This window comes from Ceratotherium simum, chromosome 20 (assembly GCF_057802395.1).
Source record: "Ceratotherium simum simum isolate JZ-2026a chromosome 20, ASM5780239v1, whole genome shotgun sequence".
Taxonomy (NCBI): Eukaryota; Metazoa; Chordata; class Mammalia; order Perissodactyla; family Rhinocerotidae; genus Ceratotherium; species Ceratotherium simum.
This window is the reverse complement of record NC_141919.1, coordinates 31,622,941-31,649,393: the sequence shown is the minus strand read 5'-3', so window position 1 is coordinate 31,649,393 and position 26,453 is coordinate 31,622,941. Positions and strand designations below refer to the sequence as shown.

At 34.8% G+C, this 26,453-nt stretch overlaps 1 long non-coding RNA gene across 1 annotated transcript in view; it reads left to right on the top strand.

Moving 5' to 3' along the window:
• The first annotated feature begins 11,539 nt into the window (after window positions 1–11,539).
• Window positions 11,540–26,453, top strand: part of LOC147914395 (uncharacterized) — a 348,827-nt gene continuing 333,913 nt past the window's right edge. Inside the window, exon 1 of the long non-coding RNA XR_015555440.1 lies at window positions 11,540–11,666. This is a non-coding gene — a long non-coding RNA (uncharacterized LOC147914395). The remainder of the gene's footprint in view (window positions 11,667–26,453) is intronic.

The following is a 26,453-nucleotide window of genomic DNA, read 5'->3' as shown; positions in this document are numbered from 1 at the left end:
GCTAATCTACATTAAGTGAGAGCTATTGTTTATCAGGTTTCTTGGTGTTCTCTCTGGTGAGACTATAAATTAATGGCGAGGCTTTTCAAATCCCACCGTCTCCATATCTTTCCATAATTTAACATCGTTTCACATATTGAATGTCAAAGACATATTCAGCAGCACTTGTGAGTAGCTAGACACAGATGCCTGGCACCTGTTGGCTGCAGCGCTCTGTGAGGCAAAGTAGGTCGGGAGCACAGAGGTCTAGCAGGCAAAATGCATGAGCTCAGGAATTTACCAGGGATTGCAGATTGTCAATGTCACTCAACTTTTAAATCTTAGATATTTAATGAAACTAGTGAAAAGAACTCTAATCGCTGAATAAAAACAGAAAACAATATTGGAAAACAAAATTGCACTTATTCTTTTAAAAAGAAGCACAGAGAAAGTTTAAGCAAGGATGAATCTGATTGGATCCTAAACATACTGGTAATAGAGAACTATGAGTTTATTGATATATGAGAAGCAGAAGAAAATTGGTTCCCAAGAACCAGGAAAATAATAAATACCAAAATTAAAAAAACAACAAAACATCAAAACCTGTTATTTACAGAAAATATTCAAAGGTATTTGAATTAGGGATGATATATTCATCTTTCTATTTATGCACCCAAAGATTAGGGGAAAAGGGCCAAGTATGTCTGTATATTCCTCAAAAATGTAAATTTGAATATAGATGTGTTGATTTTTCCGTTGTAAGTTATGGTGTAGATTTTCAGTAACCATCTATAAAAAAATAATGCTGGTATTTTTCTTGGAAATCATATAGTTGCCTGCATGTAGCTTCAAATTATTTCATTCTTGGTTGATCTGTCTCTAGCCAAAGTACTTGAAAACACCAAAGAGTCACATTTCCAATGAAATGAGAAATACTGGTCTGGAAATCACTGGCATGCAAACCCCCACATCTCCTAAAGAACTAAAAACACTCAGCTTTGAACCACATAGATGACAACAAAAATGGTGGGCAGGGTGATGACAGTTACACATTGTATGGAAACAAGCCATTTATTTCCCATGGGAGCTGACAGACGAGGCTACAAAGCAGGCTGTTAACAGAAGCAGCCACCTCGTAAAATGTTTTATAAATGCCAGAAAGAACAGTAGGAATCACAGCCACCTTTCCAAGTTAGTCACAAGTACAGCCATTTCCTAGTATAGTGTGAGAGAAACAGAAGGGATTAGTCTACCTTGAAGCTCCAGTGCTTCACTTCAAGAGCTAGGAACAGGAAGGTACTGGTCCCCTTATATACTACTAATTTCCATATCCAGCATATGGCTCGACACAGTTAAGAGTAGAGACAGAATGTTAACCCTGGTCCCTACACATAACATTGCCTGTCAAAGTGCATGTTGTTAGATGTTTGCTAACACACCACAACCTTACCATCTGAGGATAATTGTGCATATTAAGAATTCTTGTGCCCATTGAATTAACAAATGTTTAAATTTTCTGTATCTCTTTTAATCTCCAATATATGAGGCTTTGATTGGATAATGGTGTGTTGTTTATTGTGTGAGTAACAGAAGAAGGTTATTATACCCATTCTTTAAAAAATAGTATTCCTCACTGAATTATTATGACATTTTTCCAATCCCCAGGCTCTTCTCTTGTAAATATAAATAATATGAATTTTCTGCTTGAATTTTGGTGTGATTTTAAGTTCTTATAGGTAGTTAAATCATTTTGAAAAAATGAAAGAGTCTAATGGTTGCTAAATGGTTTGTTGTTGATTTCTGTTGTTGCATGTTTTTAATCATGAGGCACTAGTGCTTAGAATTATATGGTTTCCCTAAAGCCAAAAGTGGACTATTTTTGTGCCAGATTGCAAAAGTGGAGTTTTCAGTCTTTAATAAAATTTACTATTTTTAGAAAAAAATCAAGCAAAACCTATTATGAAGATATTTCTTTCTGCAGTGACTCAAAATATTTATTTTTGAGTATAAAAATAAGTAAAATAAAAGGCAGGTATTCAAATGACTAACAAATAAGTGAGATTCCCGAAATAGAATATCAACCTACATCTACAAATGCCGAAAATTACACAGGTGATCTTGCCATTTGATCTATTTTGATAATTTAAATATATCTAGAAACCAGATGACTGGTGTAGAAATCTGTTCAAAGTTTCACATGGCTCCAATGATTAAATAAGATTACTGCAGTCTGGTCATTTGGCATATAGACTCCTAGCCTTTGGATATTGGAACAATGGAGTTTTTTAAAAAGTGGACAATATTAAATGAATTACTGTATTTTTTCATGAACTAAAAAGATTGAAAAAATCAGAGAGATTAACTTTTATCCTTTAGCTATTTTTTAGTAAATACAGAAATAAATTTTCTATTGATGCCTGGCATTTGTTGATATGTATTGTCACTTCTTGGGGGCCTAAAGATATTTAAGAGACTATTATATAGACTATAACTCTGATAATGTCTATAGTGTTGGAAGACTTGACACGCATGCTCAAGGCAACTACAAATGGGTCAGCACTGAGAGCAGTCATCTTGTTTGAGATAATGGATGTGAAAGTATTTTGTAAACAACTTATTATTCTCATCCCAATAATATTCTGCATCCCTCTCCTTTATTTAGCTGACTTATGCTTTGGGAATTGTCTCAAGCCTGAGAGATGAGTTGTGATTAGACCTAAGCGATCATGGTCTGTCATCTCCTTTGTTGATGATTTGCCAAAAACCCAGCCTTAAGCCTAATGGGTGAGGTCATAAATGAGTTCACATATGATACAATTGGGGTCAATGCCAGTCCAGCGGAAGCGTACTAGGGATTTATGGATAAAAATTCTCACTGATAAATAAAGTCAGGAAGCAGAAGTTGGTCTTAATTTGCCTTATGCAAATGAAAACCTTAGAAAAGCTGGAGACATTTTACTACTAGAATGATTAAGAGGTGATGCACAGAACGGAGATGCCCAGAAAATTACAAAGATATGAAATCACACTGGCTGGATTAAGTCCAAAGAGAGCCTGCGCTACATCTGAATTCCAATTGTATAAGCTAATCAAGTTCCTTATTTTTAATTCATTTTGAGTTTTCTGTAACTATTGACAAAGCAGTTTAAGTAATCAATGCTATAAAAAATGTCATGAATAAATATGTAGGAGCAATATAACACATCACTGTGATGTTGAAATGACACTGGCCCAATTCACATTTGAAATAGTCTAAAAGTATGATGACATACGGGAAAAATATTCAAGGATATTAATAGAAGCTCCATCTCAAATCTCCATCATCAAATATTCCCTTCTCTGGAAAAAAATTGTGTTACATATTATTCAAAGAGAGGATACGGAAAAAGTAACTCATTGTCACATTAACGCTACATCTGTAGATTCTAAACTTATCTTTCTAAAAAAGTGTGTTAAAAGCCCCCTCTTTTACCTTTAATCAATATTGTAATAAAACTGTAATTATTTATGTGCAAATAATAATTACTGGCAAACTGATTTTAACATTTTAATAAGGTAAAATTCTCAAATATTGAAACTTCTAGCAGGATCTGTCTGCAAATTTCTCTTGAAATTACATAAGTATAAATTCACTTATTAATTTCCATCCCTCTTTTCAAATATTTAAGTTTTCTAATTAGACTATTGTTATCTAGTAGACAGCATGAAAATATGAGCATGATAAGTATCTTCAAGAATAAAGAAAATGACAGGATAAAATTATTTTGGAATTCATATTTCTAAGTTCAATATAGGTGATGGGCAGTATTTTCATTCGCAAGGAAGAAATTGGAGAAAATATTAAAAGATCAGTTATTATAATTATTAGAAATACATACTAGACTGAAACAGAATTTAGAGACATTTCCAAAACACCTGTCATCTTTATAAAAACAACAAAAATATACTGAAACTAAATTACCTAAATTGCCGATCATGATTATTGAGATATGAGCATAAAATAATAGTAATAATACTAATATAACATTTAAAAAATAGTGCATATATGCATTCAATGCTAAAAGTAGCCCTGGAAATTGATAGGAAGAGTAAGAGAAACTCAGAGAGTTCTTTGACTTCTCCAATAATGTCTAATTACTAAATAGTTAAGACTCAACTGAGGCGGATCTAAAATTCAAAAAGGAAAATATTCTGTATTTACATGACTATATAAAATGTTTTTTCTTACCAATTTGTATGTAAGTCATATATATGTATATATATTATTTGTGTAGCTCAAATTAAAGTAATTTTTAGACAAATAAAGATATTTATAAAGCAATAATAAGCAACTAGGAATTAAATGTCTTTTTTAAAAATAAAGTCCCAAGGCTATACTTGCTTAAAATTATTTTATAAATATTGAAATGTATACTTGCCTCGTAAATTCTATTTGAATATAGTGGTTTTTTTTTGTTTTTTTTGTTTTTTTTTTTTAGATTGCTGATTTTATTTGTTTTCCACTCCAAGTTTTCTTGCACACATATGAGAAGTGAAGCAATAGCTGCTAATGCAATGACTTCATTTGTAGAAGAATTTTGCAAACAGTTAAATAATGTCAGATTAATTATTAATGTCATCAGATACTTAAAAGAGAAAATCAGCTAATCCCAGTTAGAGTTTAATTTTTCATTCAATTCCTGGAGTCAGAAAAATGTTTTTGGAATATCATTCAGTTGAAGATGAAATGTCCAACGTTGTTGTAAATGCCATTGTAAATTCAGTTTAAAAATTCAACAATAAAAATAAAATTTTGTGGTTTGCAGTGGGTGATATAAACACAAATTTTGGTGGAACACAGGACATGGTAAAAAATGTTCTTACTAAACTGAGAAACTTATGAGCTGTCAATATACTTGAAATTAGTTGCAATACACACATAATTTTAATTCCATCCAAACCACTACAAAATTCTACTAATGAAAATTGAAGCTGTGTTATTAATATTTACATAGTCACACAGCCACACAATTAGAGTGATTGAACTACAAAACTTCTGTGATGAAGCTGACGTTAAATCTAAAACATTACATCTGCCTGGCAACATACGCATTCTCTCTTTATTGCCCGTCATCGACAGATTTTAGACACGCTTGAGAATTTGGAGAATTATTTTGTAAATCAACTTAAAAGTAAGCACTTCGTAAATGAGTCCTCTGGGGTTTACTTGTACTTTGTTTAAAATCAGTTAAAAATATTCAATTTAGTTACTCAATGTATAGAGCAGCTCAAATTTCCAATTTTGAAGCTTTTAGCAAATTATAATTATTGATAACAAAGTTTGCAATCAAGAGATGTTGAAATTTACCCTACAAATTAATTAATGGGGGTTCAGTTTATAAGATTTAATTTTGAAATTCTATAATTTCATTTTAAAATATTTCAATTGGTGAAAAGGACCTTTGATGGATCTCCCATTTTTTTTTTTTTTTTTTTTAATTTTTTGTTTATTGCAGTAACATTGGTTTATAACATTGTAGAAATTTCAGGTGTACATCATTGTACTTCTATTTCTGCATAGATTACATCATGTTCACCACCAAAATACTAATTACAACCCATCACCACACACATGTACCCAATTATCCCTTTCACCCTCCTCCCTCCCCCCTTCCCCTCTGGTAACCACCAATCCAATCTCTGTCCCTATGTGTTTGTTTATTGTTGTTATTATCTACTACTTAATGAAGGAAATCATACGGTATTTGACCTTCTCCCTCTGACTTATTTCACTTTGCATCATGCCCTCAATGTCCATCCATGTTGTCACAAAGGGCTGGATTTCATCGTTTCTTATGGCTGAGTAGTATTCCATGGTATATATATACCACAGCTTTTTTATCCATTCGTCCCTTGATGGGCACTTAGGTTGCTTCCAAGTCTTGGCTATCGTGAATAAGGCTGCAATGAACACAGGGGTGCATGTACCTTTGCAAATTGGTGTTTTCAAGTTCTTTGGATAAATACCCAGCAGTGGAATAGCTGGATCATATGGTAGTTCTATCGTTGATTTTTTGAGGAATCTCCATACTGTTTTCCATAGTGGCTGCACCAGTTTGCACTCCCACCAGCAGTGTATGAGAGTTCCCTTCTCTCCACAACCTCTCCAACACATGTTGTTTCCTGTCTTGTTAATTATAGCCATTCTGACGGGCGTGAGGTGATATCTCATTGTAGTTTTGATTTGCATTTCCCTGATAGTTAGTGATTTTGAACATCTTTTCATGTGTCTGTTGGCCATCTGTATATCTTCTTTGGAGAAATGTCTGTTCAGGTCTTTTGCCCATTTTTTAATTGGGTTGGTAGTTTTTGTTGTTGAGATGCATGAGTTCTTTATATATTTTGGAGATTAAGCCCTTATCAGATGTATGGTTTGCAAATATCTTCTCCCAATTGTTAGGTTGTCTTTTCGTTTTGTTGATAGTTTCCTTTGCTGTGCAGAAGCTTTTTAGTTTGATGTAGTCCCATTTGTTTATTTTTTCTATTGTTTCTCTTGCCCGGTCAGATGAGGTGTTTGAAAAGATGTTGCTAAGACTGATGTCGAAGAGCGTACTGCCTATGTTTTCTTCTAGAAGTTTCACAGTTTCAGGTCTTACATTCAAGTCTTTAATCCATTTGGAGTTAATTTTTGTGTATGGTGTAAGGTAAGGGTCTACTTTCATTTTTGCATATGGCTATCCAGTTTTCCCAACACCATTTGTTGAAGAGACTTTCTTTTCCCCATTGTATGTTCTTGGCTCCTTTGTCAAAGATTAGCTGTCCATAGATGTGTGGGTTTATTTCTGGGCTTTCGATTCTATTCCATTGATCTGTGTGTCTGTTTTTGTGCCAGTACCATGCTGTTTTGGTTACTATAGCTTTGTAGTATATTTTGAAATCAGGGAGTGTGATACCTCCAGCTTTGTTCTTTTTTCTCAGGATTCCTTTAGCTATTTGGGGTCTTTTGTTGTTCCATATAAATTTTAGGATTCTTTGTTCTATTTCTGTGAAAAATGTTGTTGGAACTTTGATAGGGATTGCATTGAATCTATAGATGGCTTTAGGAAGTATGGACATCTTAACTATGTTAATTCTTCCAATCCAAGAGCACGGAATATCTTTCCATTTCTTTGTGTCTTCTTCAATTTCTTTCAGAAATGTTTTATAGTTTTCCGTGTACAGATCTTTCACCTCTTTGGTTAAGTTTATTCCTAGGTATTTTATTCTTTTTGTTGCAATTGTAAATGGGATGGTATTCTGAATTTCTCTTTCTGCTACTTCGTTGTTAGTGTACAGAAATGCAACTGATTTTTGTATGTTGATTTTGTATCCTGCAACTTTCCCATATTTGTTTATTACTTCTAAAAGTTTTCTGGTGGATTCTTTAGGGTTTTCTATATATAAAATCATGTCATCTGCAAATAGTGACAGTTTCACTTCTTCCTTTCCAATTTGGATCCCTTTTCTTTCTTTCTCTTGCCTGATTGCTCTGGCTAGGACTTCCAATACTATGTTAAATAGGAGTGGTGACAGTGGGCATCCTTGTCTGGTTCCTGTTCTTAGAGGGATAGCTTTCAGTTTTTCACCATTGAGGATGATATTAGCTGTGGGTTTCTCATATATTGTCTTTATTATGTTGAGGTACTTTCCTTCTATACCCATTTTATTCAGAGTTTTTATCATAAATGGATGCTGGATCTTGTCAAATGCTTTCTCTGCATCTATTGAGATGATCATGTGATTTTTGTTCTTCATTTTATTAATGTGGTGTATTACGTTGATTGATTTGCGAATGTTAAACCATCCCTGCATACCTGGAATAAATCCCACTTGATCATGGTGTATAATCTTTTTAACGTATTGTTGTATGCGATTTGCTAGTATTTTGTTGAGGATTTTCGCATCGATGTTCATCAGTGATATTGGCCTGTAATTTTCTTTTTCTGTGTTGTCCTTGTCTGGTTTTGGTATCAGGGTAATGTCAGCTTCATAGAATGAGTTAGGAGCTTCCCCCTCCTCAATTTTTGGAAGAGTTTGAGAAGGATAGGTATTAAGTCTTCTTTGAATGTTTGGTAGAATTCACCAGGGAAGCCGTCTGGTCCTGGACTTTTATTTTTGGGGAGGTTTGTGATTACTGTTTCAATCTCCTTACTGGTGATTGGTCTATTCAAATTCTCTACTTTTTCTTGATCCAGTTTTGGAAGGTTGTATGATTCTAAGAATTTATCCATTTCTTCCAGATTGTCGAATTGGTTGGCATATAGTTTTTCATAGTATTCTCTTATAATCTTTTGTATTTCTGAGGTGTCTGTTGTAACCACTCCTCTTTCATTTCTGATTTTACTTATTTGTGCCTTCTCTCTTTTTTTCTTGGTGAGTCTAGCTAAAGGTTTGTCTATTTTGTTGATCTTTTCAAAGAACCAGCTCTTGGTTTTATTAATTTTTTCTATTGTTTTTGGTCTCTATTTCATTTATTTCTGTTTTGATTTTTATTATTTTCCTTCTTCTACTGATTTTGGGCTTTGTTTGTTCTTCTTTTTCCAGTTCCTTTAGGTGCATTGTTAGATTGTTTATTTGAGATTTTTCTTGTTTGTTGAGATAGGCCTGTATTGCTATAAACTTCCCTCTTAGAACCGCTTTTGCTGTATCCCATAAATTCTGGCATGTCGTATTTTCATTTTCATTTGTCTCCAGGTATTTTTTGATTTCTTCTTTGATTTCTTCATTAACCCAGTCGTTGTTCAGTAGCATTTTATTTAATCTCCATGTATTTGTGGCTTTTCTGATTTTCTTCCTATAGTTGATTTCTAGTTTCATACCTTTGTGGTCAGAAAAGACGCTTGGTATTATTTCAATCTTCTTAAATTTATGGAGACTTGTTTTGTGGCCTAATATGTGATCAATCCTGGAGAATGTTCCATGTGCATTTGAAAAGAACGTGTATTCTTCGGTTTTTGGATGGAATGCTCTGTATATATCTACTAGGTCCATCTGTTCTAGTGTGTCGTTTAAGGCCAATGTTTCCTTATTGATCTTCTGTTTGGATGATCTATCCGTTGGTGTAAGTGGAGTGTTAAAGTCCCCTACTATTATTGTGTTACTGTCTATTTCTGTTTTTATGTCTGTTAATACTTGCTTTATATATTTAGGTGCACCTACATTGGGTGCGTAGATATTTACAAGTGTTATATCCTCTTGTTGGATTGTTCCCTTGATCATTATGTAATGCCCTTCTTTGTCTCTTTTTACAGTTTTTGTTTTAAAGTCTATTTTGTCTGATATGAGTACTGCTACCCCAGCTTTCTTTTCATTGCCATTTGCGTGGAGTATCTTTTCCATCCCTTCACTTTCAGTTTGTGAGTGTCTTTAGGTCTGAAGTGTGTCTCTTGTATGCAGCATATATATGGGTCTTGTTTTTTATCCAGTCAGCCACCCTATGCCTTTTAATTGGAGCATTTAGTCCATTGACGTTTCAAGTAGCTATTGATAAGTATGTACTTACTGCCATTTTTTAACTTTTTTTTTTCCTCAGTGTTTTAGTAGTCCTTCTCTGTTCCTTACTTCTTCTATACAGAATTGATGGTCACTTTAGTTTGACCTCTATCTGAAAGCTGTACTCTTTAACTACCCTCCTCCCTCCTTTTATGTTTTTGATATCATATCCAACCTCTTTTTGTGCATTTGTATCCACTACGTTCTAATCGTGGAAATAGATAATTTTTCCTATTTGTGGTCTTCTCTTTTCCCCTTAAATCAGTCCCTTTAACATTTCTTGTAACACTGGTTTCTTGGTGACAAACTCCTTTAATTTTTGCTTATCTGGGAAAATTTTGATCTCTCCTTCCATTTTGAACGATAACCTTGCTGGGTAGAGGATTCTTGGCTGTAAGATTTCCTTTTAGCACTTTAAATATATCATGCCATTCTCTTCTAGCCTGTAAGGTTTCTGCTGAGAAGTCAGCTGATAGCCTTATGGGGTTTCCTTTGTATGTAACTTGACATTCTCTTGCGGCTTTTAGGATTCTCTCTTTATCTTTAATTCTGGACATTTTGATTATGATGTGTCTTGGTGTGGGCCTCTTTGGGTTTATCTTGTTTGGGGCTCTCTGTGCCTCCTGTACCTGGATGTCTGTTTCCTTCCTTAGGTTAGGGAAGTTTTCATCTATTATTTCTTGAAATAGATTCTCTGCCCCCTTGTCTCGCTCTTCTCCTTCCGGGACACCTATAACACGGATGTTAGTGCGCTTGATGTTGTCCCAGAGGTCCCTTAGACTGTCCTCACTCTTTTTAATTCTTTTCTCTTTTACCTGTTCACCTTGGGTAATTTCTTCTAGTCTTTCTTCCAGCTCACAGATCCGTTCTTCTGTATCCTCTACTCTGCTTTTGAGTCCCTCTAATGAATTTTTCATTTCCAGTATTGTATTCTTCATTTCTGATTGGTTCTTTTTTATATCTTCCATTTCTTTGTTGACATTCTCACTGAGTCCATCTATTCGTCTCCCCAGATCAGTGAGCATCCTTAACACTCTTAGTTTGAACTCTCTGTCGGGTAGGTTGCTCATTTCTGTTTCACTAAGTTCCTTTTCTGGGGTTTTGTCCTGTTCCCTTACTTGGAATGTATTCTTTTGCCTCTTCATTTTGCCTCTTTCCCTGTGCTTGTGTCTCACGTATTAGGTAGGTCAGCTACGTCTCCTGCTCTTGGATAGGTGACCTTATGTAAGTGATGGCTTAGGAGGCTTCCAGTGTGCTTCCCTCAGTTCTCAATGTTCCAGGGGTGACCCCTATGTGGGCTATGTGTATCCTTCTGCTGTGGCCTGTTTGCTCTCCCTGTAGGCGCCCAGGGAGGCTGAGTTATGCTCCTGGCCAGCTGTTGTAATGCTCAGCTGCTTGTAGTTGTTGTGGGCCCTTCAGTCTCTTTATCAGCTGTGGGGAGCCCCAGCACAGTTGGCTGCAAGTTCTAATACCACATTTGTGTTGCAGTATTTCTTTTAAGTGAGTAGGCCCCCAGTGTGGCAGGTTGTTAGGCTCAGGGCCTTACAATTGCTGTAAGCCTCTAGCCTATTAGGTCTCTTGTCAGCTCTCTGAGGATTGCAGCTGGGTGGGGCTGGCCTCAGGCACAGGAGCACCCAATTGTTTCAGGTTTTGGAAGGTGGAGCAAACCTCCTATGTGGGTCTTTGAGAAGTACAAGTCTTCTGTGGCTGAGAAGCCCTGCCGCCCACAGGTCCACACACACAGTCAACACAGTCCTGCCCCGTGTGAGCGCCCCGACCTCCCCAAGTGGACCCAGTCTCTCCACGGCGGGAGCCCCACACACTCTCCCACCGCCCCACACTCTCCACCCGCTCCTTGTGCACACCCTGCCCAGCTCAAGTCAGCTCAGTTGCCAGGCTGCAGAGAATCCAGTCACCAATCTATGCAGGCCCACACGTTGCCTGAGGGCTTGTTGTTGGGTGGGGCTAGTCTCTAGGGTGGGCTGCCTGCCCTGGCTGAGCTGGATTAAATCGGTGCTCTAGCGGGTGGAGCAGACCCTGGGCTAGCAGGTCTCAGGGAGAACTCCAATGGCGTCTGTGTCAGCACGCTCACACCAGGCCACAACAATGGCCGCCGCCAATGTCCCAGTCCCTGGAGAGGTCTCACCCCTCACCGAGATGCACTCAGGGCCTATTAGGTGAGTCTCTTGTCACCGAAGCACTGTGCACCTTTCTTTCTGGTGATTTTAGGATGCTTTCTGGAACGGGTGAGTTTGTGCGCGGGCCCTTTAAGAGCCAGTTTTAGTTTCTTTGTGAACCGGGTTTTCTGGGGGTGCTACCCAATGCTTTAGTAGCAGGCAAAGTCAGATATTATGCTGCTGGTCTCAATTGTGCTGGGTCCACAAAATGCCCACAGCGGGGGCGCTCCCGGCTCAGGGCCCCGCGCCTCCAGGGAGGCTGCGTACCTGTGAGCTGCTCCCGGCGGCCGTGAAGCTGGCGGCTTGTGAAGGTGGCGTTTTTCCTCTCCAGAAGGGAGTCTCTGCCTCTTCTACCCCAGTTAGGATTGTCCGTTGTTGCAGGAGTTCCTCTTATCCAGTTTTCAGTTCTGTCTCAGGGGTAATTTTTCCACGAGTAGTTGTAAATTGGCTGTGTCCACGGGAGGAGGTGAGTTCAGAGTCTGCCTACGCCGCCATCTTCGGATCTCCCCTGAATATAGTGTTTACTTCATTACTTTTAAGACATTTTTTTCTACATGAGATTTTCACTTATCTTACAGTTAATCCCTTCACTACCTAAGTTATGATTATATGCATACCAATTTTTAAGTGCCAAACCAATCAAAATCAGTATTTGGTTTGATTTCAATGGGCAACAGATCCTTTTTAGATTACTATTTAGTCAACTCTGAATATATAGCTAAACCTCAACCAAAATATCACTGCCTATTGGTCATAAAGATTGGGTCAAAAAGAAAGGATATGTTTTATGACTTATCTCTCTATTAGTAACAGTCTACTGTGCCAGTAACCATGCTGTGGGTGTAACATTGGAGGAAATGATCTTTGTCTTCAAAGGCCATTTTTCTCCCGCAGAGACATTTATGCTTAGCTGGGGACAAAAAGGAAAGAGTGATCAATTTTGCCTGAGGGAGAGAATTTTTTTTTTATTGCTGTAACATTGGTTTATAACATTATATAAATTTCAGGTGTATATCATTACATTTCAATTTCTGTATAGATTACCTTATGTTCACCACCCAATCTTAGTGTCAAAAGCTAATTAGACATTTTCTAAGCTGACTAGAATGAAAAGGAAATTTTGAGTAAATGGAGCAAAAGACACAAAATTGATATTCATAATCCAATTAATCATGTCTAATAAACACCCACTAAGCATTTAGGACAGTGTTATGCCCTTTGCAGAATAGAAAGCATATATAAAGCATCATCAAAGTATTAGTGTTCCCCAAATCTCCTTACAAACAAATGTTTTTATTTTCCCACTGAAATTTCCTTACAATGATTATGAACATCAGTAGTAGATTCAAGGAGAACAAGTAGTTTCTGCGCTTTTATTTTCCCAAGAATATACTGACCGGTACTACAAATGTACAAATAATAACCAAATACTTAATTACATTCTAATCAACACCATCACCAAGCCTCTGCCCACCTGTTTCCATTGTTACCTAAATAAACGAGAAGATAATAAGAAAAATAAAGTCTTGGCTAGAATGTCCTGGATTGCCTGTGCATACCACCCACATTTCATCAATAATTGCCAGTCTCTATGCATTACATAGACATGGCAAATAGATTATTTTGGGTAACTCATTTATCTCATTTGTAACACATGAGCCATCTTTTTCATGTGAGACAGAGTACCCAAATAATTGTACGACAGTGCTTTGTAGAGAATCCTGGAGTCAATTTCAAGGACAATTATTTTCATTTAATACATTTGAGCTTTCAAAATTATGTTACTTTTCTAAGTGTACTTCTGAAATTTTATATTCTAATCAAGATACATTTATTTCTTTACATGCAGAATTATAGAATTTCCGAAGAAGTCCTACAGTGTAAGAAATGTTTGCAGGCAACATACTAAGGAGTCTCCTTTTAGACGGGGAACAAGAAAGCAAACTCAAATGAATTTAAAGTACCAACCACAACATTACTGAGACAAAAAAATATGTGTTTAATCAATGCAGAGAAAAGAATTCATTCCACTTGCTCTGTGAAACTTTTATAAACCAAATAACTTTTTTCTTGATTTTTTTTTTTCATTTCAAATTCTGCACATAACTAGAAAACACAAATTCTCTTTCTTATCTGGTTATAAAAATTTTAGGATTTAAATTGTTTGGTAATATTCAATACCTTATATCTCTTTCCTTCTCATAAGAGAGGTTTCCCCAGGAGAATATAGGTTGTGTTACCCTATACTCAAGAATTATAAAGAATTAATTGACAAATATTATTATCTTTGGTCCTGCAATAGGCTCAATTCTGTCTTGAATATCACTGGATATGGGTTGATTTGATAGCATATGGACCCACCTAGGAAAGCTCAGAATTCGCTTTAGTCTTTCCTCCATGAAACAAGAAGAGAGGGAGGAAGGGAGGGAGAGAGGGAGGGAAGGAGGGAGAAAGAGAGGAAGAGAGGAAGGAAGGAAGGAAGAAGGCAGAAGGAAAGAAGGAAGGAAACTATTAGCAAACTAGGAATAAAAAGCAAACTCTACAGGTGCAAAAAAAAGGCAACCTCTCCAGCCTGATAAGAAAGTCTACTAAAAACCTAATATCACACATAATGGTGAAAAATTGAATGTGTTCCCACTAAGATCATGAATAATCCCAGAATGTCCACTCCTTTCACTAGATCTCTTCAATATTGTGCTAGATGTCCTAGGCAATGTGATAAAGCAAGAAAAAAATAAGTAAATAAAACCAAACCATAGAAATCAGGAAGGAAAATTGTCTTTATCACATATGACATGATATCCTATGCTGAAAATCGTAAAATATCTACATAAAATCTACTAAAATAAAAAAAAAATGAATTTAGCAAGGTCATAGAATACAAAGAAGCAACCCTTGTCTTCCCAGACTTGTCTCTTCCTTGAGTCTTCTGATTGCCTGCATCTTTGAGATTGTTTACGAAAGCTTAATACTGGGTAAGATATCTTATTTGTGTGCATTTGATTTTGTAATCTAACCCTGTGTGTTAACTCAATGATAAATGGAAATATAATATAATTGTATATTGTCATAATCATGTATTTCAAAATTTAAAATACACTCCTAAATAACTGATGTGTGAAAGAAGAAATTGCAAAGGCAATGATAAGATCTTCTTCTTTTTTTTTTTTCTGAGGAAGATCAGCCTTGAGCTAACCTCCATGCCAATCCTCCTCTTTTTGCTGAGGAAGATTGGCCTTGGGCTAACATCCATGCCCATCTTCCTCCACTTTACATGGGCCGCTGCCACAGCATGGCTTGATAAGCGGTGTGTCGGTGGGTGTCCGGATCCGAACTCAGGCCGCCTGCAGCAGAGCGTGAGCACTTAACTGCTACGCCACAGGGCTGGCCCCAAGATCTTCTTAAACTAAACAATGATGAATGTGCCACATGTGAAAAATTTCAAGATGTAGCTAAAATGATAATTAAAAATAAATTTAAGTTTTTAAAGGGGTTTAATTTAATAATGAAGTTTTAAATATATGAGTAATGTATTTATGCCAATAAGGTAAGTAAAGGACTATAAAATAAACTTAAAGAAATATATGGGAGAAAAGATTAAATGTATAAATAGCCAAAATACAAAACTAAGAAACATTAAAGAGGATAGACACTCACAAAAACTGTTTCTTTTTAATAAAATGGATGACATCTATTAGTTTGAACTGCATGAATTCACCAGTATTCCTCTGCTTGCCATTTAAAAGGCAATTTTATTTAGCTTACTGTAATTATAACAACCAACATTAAAAAGGAAGTAAAAAGGAATAGTTATAAAAAAGATTGAAGTACAAGAGTTAAATATGAAAAAATAGTATGAACGAGTATAAATATGAAACAGAAAAAAGTGACCTTTTTATGAACAAATATTTATTAGCAAATTTATTTAGGAAGAAATAGAATAATTTTTTAAAACCACCTTTAAAGAAATTCAAGGGCAGGCCCCGTGGTGTAGCGGTTAAGTGCACTCACTTTGCTGCTGGCGGGCCAGGGCTCGGATCCTGGGCGTGCACCAATGCTCCACTTGCCAAGCCATGCTGTGGCGGCATGCCATATAAAGTGGAGGAAGATGGGCACAGATGTTAGCCCACAGCCAGTCTTCCTCAGCAAAAAAAGAGGAGGGTTGGCATGGATGTTAGCTCAGGGATGATCTTCCTCACCAAAAAAAAAAAAAAGGAAAGAAATTCAATAGTTTAAAAAAATCCCTAGGCCCCTGCCAAAGTTACTGAATATATATTATTTTATAATCATGTTATACCAAATCTCCAAAGTACAGTTAATCCTCATGTTTTACAATACATTTTAGAGAATTAAAATTGAACATAAGTAGGGAATGTTACCCAATTTATTTAATGAAAGTAGAATAAAACAAGCAAAAACAGAACGAGAGCAGAAAATATTACTAAAAGCTCATTTATGAACATAGATACAAAATATTAAATAAAATAACATCAAGTCAAATTCCACAGTGTATTAAAAATACATTACAGTCAAGTAGAATTTATCTCATGAGTGTAGTTTGGAGAGACATTAGTCAGTGTCTAGTAAAATTGAAGACGTGAGTATGGAAATACAATCCTTACTATCCTCTATTCCACCTGAAGTATATACCACTAAAAACAAATTTATACTTAGATATATATAATGAGACATATATCAGAATTCTCATTGCGATATTGTTTGTGAGATACTGGAAATATTGGGAAAAATCTACATGTTATTAAAGAGGAGAATAAAGAAATAAACATATATTCATATGATGCAAAAACAGTGAAAATATAATTGGCTAAAGCTGTCTATATCAACATGGTCAAATATAAAAAATATATGTATATTTAAATTAAAAACTCACACTGTAGAGGAATACATAGATTTTATATATGCAGTGAAAAGGCAAAAGCAGGGATAGCGATGATAAACTCAAATTCAGAATGGTGTTTACCTCTGGATAGCAACAGAGAGCAATGAAGTGTAAGAGGGGTATATAGAAGGCTTTAAATTGTTTGTTATTCCTTATCTTTTTATTTGAAAAAAATATTCTGACATAAATATCCTAAAATGTTCATATTTGAGAAAGCTGATGGTGGTCATATGAGTGTTATTATTCTTTGTATGCTTTAAAATATTGCATAACAAAAACTTTTAAAAATTAAAAATGCGTTGTTAATATTTTTGTGATAATCATGTTTTAAAAAATCTGAGTTTTTAAGAAAAGTGTTATTTTTATATTGTCAAATAAAAACAACTCCAGAATTAGGTAAGGAAAAACTTTATTTGAAAGAATTATTAAAATAAGGACCAGGGAGACTATTGCAACAGGGAGAAAACTTCCACCATAAGATCTGCAAGTATCTCAAAGATCGGGCAGGAAAAAAAAAAGGCTTTTCTTTTATAGAGAGGAGTAAACAAGGCCAGAAAGAATGGGGAAGGGGATGAGGTGGGCCGTGTGATGGACAGTTCATCAGGGGATGTCTTACCCTGAGATCAGCAGAAAGCATATATTCTGCTCAAGCTGAGGGTGAGTCAAAGTTCAAGGAACTAAGAGAAGGAGAGAGACTTAACCAAAGGTTGATCACATCAGGTGTTTAGTCCAGACAAGTCAGTGGGTACAAATAGTTCAGCTACTAATTTGAGGCAAAGAATGGGAATTTGGGAGGGTCTGTAGCTGGTCTTGTCACAGGTAAGCAAGGGGTCATCTGCAAATCATTTGAAGATGAGGGATTCTTTGCAGTAAGCTGTTTCCAGGAACACACAAGCTAGGGGATTTCTTTAATCATCAGTCTTCAGGACCACAGGCCTCAGGCAAAGTTTAAAATTATCAATATTTGAAAGTCAGTAAATGGTAATTTGTGTATAAGTCTTCTCCAAAACCTATTTGGCAAGCTTTCTTAGTCTAATCTTTTAAGTGAAACAAAGTGTACCTTTCCTTTTCTAACATTAGAAGCTAGGTCATATTGGAAAGAGATTTGGAGAGGTCAATGGAAAATGTAAGTCACTCAAACTTACAGTCAAATCAGGCCAGCAGCATTATTAGGAATGGGTGGCCCCGTTTGTGTGGTTTGTTTCTTTGGTTAGTTCGTGTTTTTTGTCAGTTGATGGATTTGGTTGTATCTGGGTTGATACGCGCTCTCCATTTCCCAAAGGGAAGCCACAGCCCTGTTGCATTTACTGGCTGTCTCACAGGTTCATGTTTCTTGCCTGGCCATTGAAGGATTTGAGTTTGCAACCCCTAGTCTAAATCAAAATCCGGCTATACTGAGAGCTCTGGAAACTGAAGTCACATGGTTTTCCCAAATGTTACTATTTTCATATAATTACTTTGAGAGGGATCAGGAAATTGAAAGTCCCTTTTGAGCTCTAAAATTTTCCACTCTGTCTACATTTTAGTGAGCACACTTCTCACAAATAAGATCTTACATTATGAAACGGCAGAAATAGAAACATTGAAGATATTTATAATAACTTTAGTTAATGTGTTTATTTAAAATCTTTGTTTTTCTAGATTAAAGACTTTTAAAGTATCACACCAAAATAGTATATAGAAGATGCACTTCAATACCTTTGTCTCCCAGTAGATGAAAATTAAAGAAACACACTCTTAAGAAAATGTGATATCTGGCTTAAGTGTAAGCATATTTCTGTATTATTCTGTGGAACAGCAGGACAAAAGTAAATTTGAAACACTACTAAATTTTTAAAGAATAAAGTTTAAAGCCATTATAGAGTGCAACTGCAGCAAAAGTATAAATATCTAGATAGGTGTTTATACTTTCAGACTAACACAAGACATTTTAAGATACTTTTGTTTATGCTTTTGTAATATGAATACAAACTAAATTGCAAACATATAAAGTACTGTGTTTAATTATGAGAGTCCTAAAATACCTTGTTTCAATTTAAAGACATATTTCTACCAACATTTTATCATTCTTTTTAAATTGATTTTTTACTTACTTTTGAAAAATAGTTTTCATAATCAAATATTAAAGCAATGACTACAAATTAGTGTTATCACATACAATTAAGTATTGGACAAGAAAAATTTATTGATTTTTTGTTTTCATGAATCAAAATATATTATAAATGCCTCACCTTTTTTTGTTGTCTTTTCTGGAAAGTCAACAAAAAACTATTTGAGTGGCAATCCGTTTGATGTTGAATGGAGGCTAATTGCTGATAAGGGAGACAAAGATACTACAGTAGCTAATTAATATTATTTTGTGCCGAACACCCATTCTGTCCATTCTCATGACAATTTCTTCTCTATTCTCAGCATGCACAATAACCTGATCTCTAGCTTAGAGGTACACACTACCAGAAACATCAATTTCTATATAATTTTTAAATAATAACCCTGTCTTACTTAGCTAACAGCATAAAATAAGATAATATATGTGAAATCACTGTTAAACTGCAATGCCCTCTGGGTATAGAATGCTATCTAATGCACTCAGATACATTACCAGCTCTTTATTCCATCATGAACTTCATTCACTTTTGAATCCCAAGGACTTTCATCAGTATTTAATATATAACAAGGGCTCCATAAATGTAACATAGTGAATAAACAAAGCAATGCTATTCCTTTTACTATCTGAGCCCTGGGTTCTTCATCATTGTGATAGTTACAGTTCATCAGAAATAGAAGTGTTCATTTAAATAAGATAATGAATATAAGCAATCTCATGTAGTGCCTGCCAACTTATAATAGTAACAGGTATGTCCATTACCACAATTAGAATACCTAGTATGGGTCAACTACTTGAGTTGATATATACTAAATACGTATATGATTGTTAACATATTAACCCAAAAGGTGAGTATTATAATCATAATTATTTGAAAGTTCAGTAAGCTGAAGCAGGGAGTTGAAGTAACATCATAAAGAACACATAGCCAGTAGAGTATATGTCGCTGCCCAAAGCCTGTCCTGGTTTTTCTAAGCTATGTTTCCTGGAGTTGCTCAATAAATGTTTAATGAGTGGTTGACGTTAGTAATTTTTCTTAGCTTTAAATTTCATGTACAATAAAGTACAAATAATAGTAGAAACTTCGTAGTATCATGTGGAGGGTTGAAACAAGATAAATGGGTGAAAAATACATTAAATTTATTCTGGTACACAGTAGGCCTTATTGAATATTGTTTATCAAGCAGGAATCCTTGACAGCTGTTGAATACAGATCCTATGTTAGAAAAGTTGAATTGTTTTTAATTAATGCCCTCTGCAGCCTCCTTTCCCACCCAAATAATCAATTTATATTTTAATCATATGCTACCTGTCCCTTGATCATAATACTCTAATGTATGTTCTACTAATGATTTAAACAATTATATATTCTCCCATGACTTTGGTGTATTTTTTAAAAATTTTCTACAGTTCATTCTCATATAATTTATTTCTTTCCTTATAATTTTACAAATCACTCCACAGTCCAGACTACTTAGAATATTGTCATAAGATGTGCCCTATAACAAGGAATATTGTCATTTTCATCCCATGATTAAGTTTAAAGAATTGTTCAGTAACATTTGTCCATGCACGTGGGACAATCAAAATCCTTTCAGACTCATTCTAATAAACAGCTTTTAAATCTTTGCCAATCAGGACTTTGATTTTGACAAAGTACATTTGTTCTGGGTTTGGAATTTACTCTCTACTGAATATCTAGTAGTTGAGTTATAAGTTTATGCCATTATATTCATCAAGTACAAAAATAATGGGTAACATTAGCTTCTTAAAAGATGGTAACATAATGGATTTTCTTAACTACTCAGAATAGGAGATCAATAGACTGAATTTGTTCTTTTCCTGCTGTAAGTTTATAAGAGTAGAAGAAACAACCTTCTTCTTCCACTTTTTAAAAATTTTCTCATAATGCTATGTAGTAAGTGGTGTACAAATAAAGCCTGCCTTCAGTGCAGCCTCTTCTCTTACTACAGGCACCACAAATCATTGGCTCCAGCTTCCAACAAAGATGAGGACGGGATTCCCATGGATTTTCAGCTTGACTCAGTATCACAGCCAAAGGCGTATTCTAAAGATGAGAATTGAGAGTCTATTCACTATCTTAATAAAAATCCAGGTTACTTAGCTCCTTTCAGCTAAATAAGAAAGCGAGAGAGACCCTCAGTTTACCTCAGTTAATGGGAAGTAAGTACAAGGATTCCTGGAGGATTTAGTTTAAATAGGAAATAATTTCAATACCTAAACAGAAAATGCCTGAAGGAAGACAAAGTAGAACACCGTATTCTGTACCAAAACAAGTAATAAGTACCAAAAAGAACTGGTTCCTGGTGTATCTGAGTCAGGCAGTGGTATTAGAGGCTGTATGATGGCAATAAATATAATATCTGGTCAGAGACCTTTCAAAGATATAGTTAGCTTATAATAAGATAATATTGAGAAAGCCACTGAGGGCAAATTCCTCAGTAGGGGCCATCATTGCCTAAACATTTCAATTACACATTTCTCAATACTTCTGATGTCTTTTCATCAGTTTTAACCATTACATCAATATATTACACTAAAAATAGGTGAGAAGACTTGTGCTTCCAAATTTGAAAGCGTAACTACTACAGGATTTATGCTCTATCATAAACAACTATAAAATTGTGCTTAATATGTGAAACAATAGTTTTAAGACTGCACAATAGTCAACACAGACTATGGTTTCAGAAAGAAGAAAAAACTGTTCCAGCCTTTCTGCCAAGAGGAAATTTCCTGACTGTGCATAAAGAAAGCAGGACACCAAAATCAAAAAAATCTGGTGGTCTTGGTGAATTAAGGAAAAAAAGATTAGAATCAAAGGAGATAAAGAGCAGAGTATGGGAAGGCCAATGTAGCTAAAATTTCAGGACAGAGGGCCACGGTGGATGGAGCTGTGAAGAGACAATGTTCCAGAAAACTACATAGGATCCCCTTAAAGTCTTTGACTGAATACCGATATGTACATTCATAGAAAAAATTCCATGAGGTTAGCAAAGAACTATTGCCAGGAAAAGCATATTTGCTGGGAAGCTATAAGCGAACATTCCTAGAGTTCATCAAGAACAAAGAATTGCCCAAGTTCCTATCAGTTTGATTATAGAGATCTCATCAAATATATGGGATATTCTTGAGAGGTCATGGAAAGGTAACATATGCTGTTATAGTTGTGCAATTCAAATAGCCATAGAATAAAGGATATTCTTCTAAGACACGCCTTTAAAACACAAAGTGAAACTGAAAAACCTTGAAAAAGATGACGCTGATCTGTAAGTAACTTAAGTGCTTCTTTAAGGTAATACAGAATATCCATCATACAATAACAATGTGTTATAAATGCAGGAGTAAGTACCCCCTGTAGGGATTTTAAGGATTATTTCAACATAGCCTCAGAAATTACAGTTGGAGAGGCATATAAATTTAAAGGATTTATTACATTCATGATTCTAGAAGAGAGAAGCACAGCACGCCAAGGAGGTGGCCATATGGGAGGCACGCCAGGGAGCCAGCTCAACCAAGAGGTGGGGATCTGAGAAAGAGCAAGGACCCGTGGGCAAGTGTCTTTGCTGGGTCAGGGTGGAGTACACAAGCAAAGGTGTGAGGACATTTCCTTAGTGTGTTTGAATGTCACTAGGTCAATCAAGGAAGGGCTAGAATTGGAACTTGCGGCAGGGCCCAGTCCTATCACACTGGATAGCTGGTCACCTGGGCAGGGTGCTCATAGCCTGTTGGTGGGAATATTGAGGCGTCAGGAAAATATGAAGTTTGAAAAATTTACAATACAATCAGAAAGCCATTATGCTGAAGAGTCAATAAAATATTACGATACATGAAAAGAAGTGAGCAAATATTTCCAATAAACGTTAAAAAAAATCGGTCAATAGAAACAGATCAAGAAATAAAAGAGAAAAATGGAATTAGCAGTAAAGGACTTGAAGAAGCTGTTGTAAATATTAAAAATATGTTCAAGGATTTAAAGGAAAGCTTACAAATATAGAGGAGACATATAACAAAGAAAAAAATAAACATAGATATGAGTAATAAATATTTGAAATAATGCATTGGATTGGATTAAATTTAGACATTGTAAGAAAAAATCTGTGAATTTGGAGACATAGCAATAAAAATTCCCAAATTGAAGAACAGAGACAAAAAATAATGAAAAAAAAGTGAACTAGTGACCTCTGGGATAATATCAAGCAATGTATTATATGTGCAATTGAAATCCCAGAGGAAAATAGAGTAGACTGAAAGGAATAAAGGCTGAAATCTTTCAACTTTAGCTGAAAATCAGAAATTTAGAGATCAAAATAATTCAACCAATCCCAAGCAGGATAAACACAAAGCAAATCACCAAAAGACAAATCACAATCAAATTGCAAAAATCTTGTGATAAAGAGAAACAGAAAAAAGGACACAAATCACACAGAGAAACAAAAATACGCTAACAGATTTTTCATCAGAAAGTATGCGTCAGAAGATAGTGAAATGCCTTTTTAAAGAACTGAGGGGAGAGACAGAGAGAGAAACTCTAACCTAGAATTCCATACCCAGCTAAAACACCTATTGAAAATTTAGGCCAAAAAAAAAAAATTTCAGGCAAAGAAGAACTCAGAAAACTCGTGGCTAAGAGATCTGCACTAAAGGAAGTGTTAAAAGTAGTTCTTAAAGCAGAAGGAAATTATATCAAAAGTTCTATCTACCAAAAGGAATGAACAGTGTCAGTAGTGGTAAATATGTGATAAAATGTAACACTTATTTTTATCATTAAATATTCATTTAAAATATAATTGAATGTTTAAATAAAAATTATAATATTTTTTGTGTAAAAAATTTATATTTACATATGATAGCACAAAAGGTGGTAAGAATTGAAGTATGTTGTCGGAAGTTTCTGGTTAATATACAATGCTGCATATTTTTATGTAAGGAAAAAAATGTGATGATTAAAGTTACATTCAGTGAACTACAGAGTAATTGCTAAAAAAGTAAGGTGAAGATATAGCTAGTAAGACAAAAGTAGAGAACAAATAAAATATTAAAACAATGTTCAGTCCAAGTGAACATAGGAGAAAACCCATGGGTTAACAAATCAAAAGAGCAATTAGGAATTATTTTGAACTATGTGGAAATTAAAACAACAAATCAAAATTTGTAGGATACCAAAACACTTAAACCAAATTATAAGGGCAAATTGCAGCATTACATGCCTACATTAGGAAAAGAAGAAAGAATACACATCGCTGACCTCAGTAGCCAACGTAGGATATTAGAAAAGAAGACCTAATTAAATCCAAAGTAAAGAGAATAAAGGAAATAAAGATTAGGGTAGAAATGAAATAAAGAGAAACATAGCAAAACAATGGATAAAATCAATGAAATCAAAAGCAGTCTCTTCAAGAAGATCAATAAAATGGGTAAAATTGTACCTGAGCATAAGAAAGATAGGACACAAATTACCAATTATAGAAATGAGAAAGTTGAAATTACTACAGATTCAAATGATATCAAAAAGATAATAAGGGAATATAATGAAAAATTTCATAGCAATAGTTCAGATGAAAGGGACAAATTTCTTGAGAGATACAAACTACAAAGTTTGCTAAGGAAGAAATAGATGACCTCAATAGCCCAATATCTATTTAAAAGTTGAATTTTAGTTCAAAACCTTACCACAAAGAAAACTGCTAGACCAGATGGCTTCAATGACCTGGGAGGGATATACTCCAAGGAGAAATCAAAGCTTATGCCCATACATAGACTTGTACATGAATGTTCACAGCAGTTTTTGTTGCAATAGCCAAAAACTCTTAGCAAGCCAGATGTCCATCAACACACAGAATGCTTGAAACAACTCAAAGGCACATCAAAACACGTTGTAGTATGCTCATGTAGTGGAATACTACTCAGCAAGAAAGAGGAATGAGGGCCGGCCCCGTGGCTTAGCAGTTAAGTGCGCATGCTCCACTGCTGGCGACCCGGGTTCGGGTCATGGGCGCGCACTGATGCACCACTTCTCCAGCCATGCTGAGGCCGTATCCCACATACAGCAAGTAGAAGGATGTGCAACTATGACATACAGCTATCTACTGGGGCTTTCGAGGAAAATAAATAAATAAAAAATGATTAAAAAAAAAAAAAAAAGAGGAATGAAATATTGATATATGCTACCAGATGTATGAATCTAAAATCATCATGCCAAGTAAAAGAAGCCAGACCCTCTCCTAAAATTAGTACATATTGTGTTATTCTTCTCACAATAAAATTATTGAAAACTAAGTTATTGGAAGAGAAAGCAGATTGGTGCTTGCCTGTGAAAAAGATCATGTGAGAGAGGACAAAGGAAGGATATATAAAGACGTCCAAGGTAACTTTTGCAGATGATAGAAATATTCACTATTTTGACTGTGTTGGTGGTTTAATATGTGTCTACATGCATCAAAATATCAAAATGTGTACTTTAAATATATACAGCTTATTGTAATATCAATTATACCTCGGTAAAACAACTACAAATAAAGAAGACAGAAAGAGATGAATAAAGGAGCAAAGAGTAGAGATTACAAACAACAAATGAATAACAAAATGTTAGATTTAAACCCAAACATATAAATAATTATCTTGAATATAAATTTTCCAAATATTTCAAATAAAAGATAAAAAATGTAAGATGAAATTAAAACTCAGGACCCAACTTTTGCTGTACGTGCAAAAATCACTCTAACTATAAAGTTATAAATAGGTTTAAAGTAAAACAGAGACATAAGATATATCATGCATTAATCATAAAAAAGTTAAGAGTGGCAATGTTTATGTAAAACAAAATAGACTTCTGAACACATTTATTACCAGGGCCAAGATAGACTTTTAATAGCAATAAAAAGGGTCAATTAATCCAGAATACATGACAATCCTAAATGTTTATGTTACCATACAGCTATTCAAATTACTAAGCAACAGCTTATAGAACTTAGAAATAGACATTTCCAGGAATCTTCAACGCCCCTTCCCCATTAATCAATAGAACATGTAGACAGAAAATCAGTAAAGATATAGAAGACCTGAACAATACTATCAACCAACCTGACTTAATTGACAGTTTTACCAAATAAAAACAAGAGGACATTTTCATCATTTTGGGATAGGTAAAGAGTTCTTACAGAGAACACAGAAGGATTAACTGTAAAATATATTGACAGATTAGACTTCATAAAATTTTAAAATATCTGTTAATCAAATGATACCATTAAGAAAATTAATAGGCATGTTGCCACCCAGGAGAAAATATTCACAACACATACATCTGACCAAGTATTTGTATCCAAAATATGTAAGGTACTCCTACAAGTCTATAATAAAAAAGACAACCAATAATACAAAAGAAAGTACAAAAGACAAGAACTAATAATTCACCAAATATACAAATGGCCAATAAGGACATGAAAAAAATGTCACAAATCAATTGTCACCAGGAAATGCGTATTAAAATTACAATAAATACAATTACATAACCATTAGAATGATTAAACTTCATCACTAAACTTTAATACTAAATAATATCAAAGATACACAGAAGGCAGAACTTCAATATTTTGCTAGTGGGAGTGTAAAATGGTACGGCCACTTTGGAAAACTTTCACTTCCTTAAAAAGTAAAATGTACATTTTCTTTTTTTGTTTGTTTGTTTGACCCAGTTGTTCCGATCTTACATATTTACCCAAGAGAAATAAAAACATATTTCTGCAAAATTCTTGGACAAGAA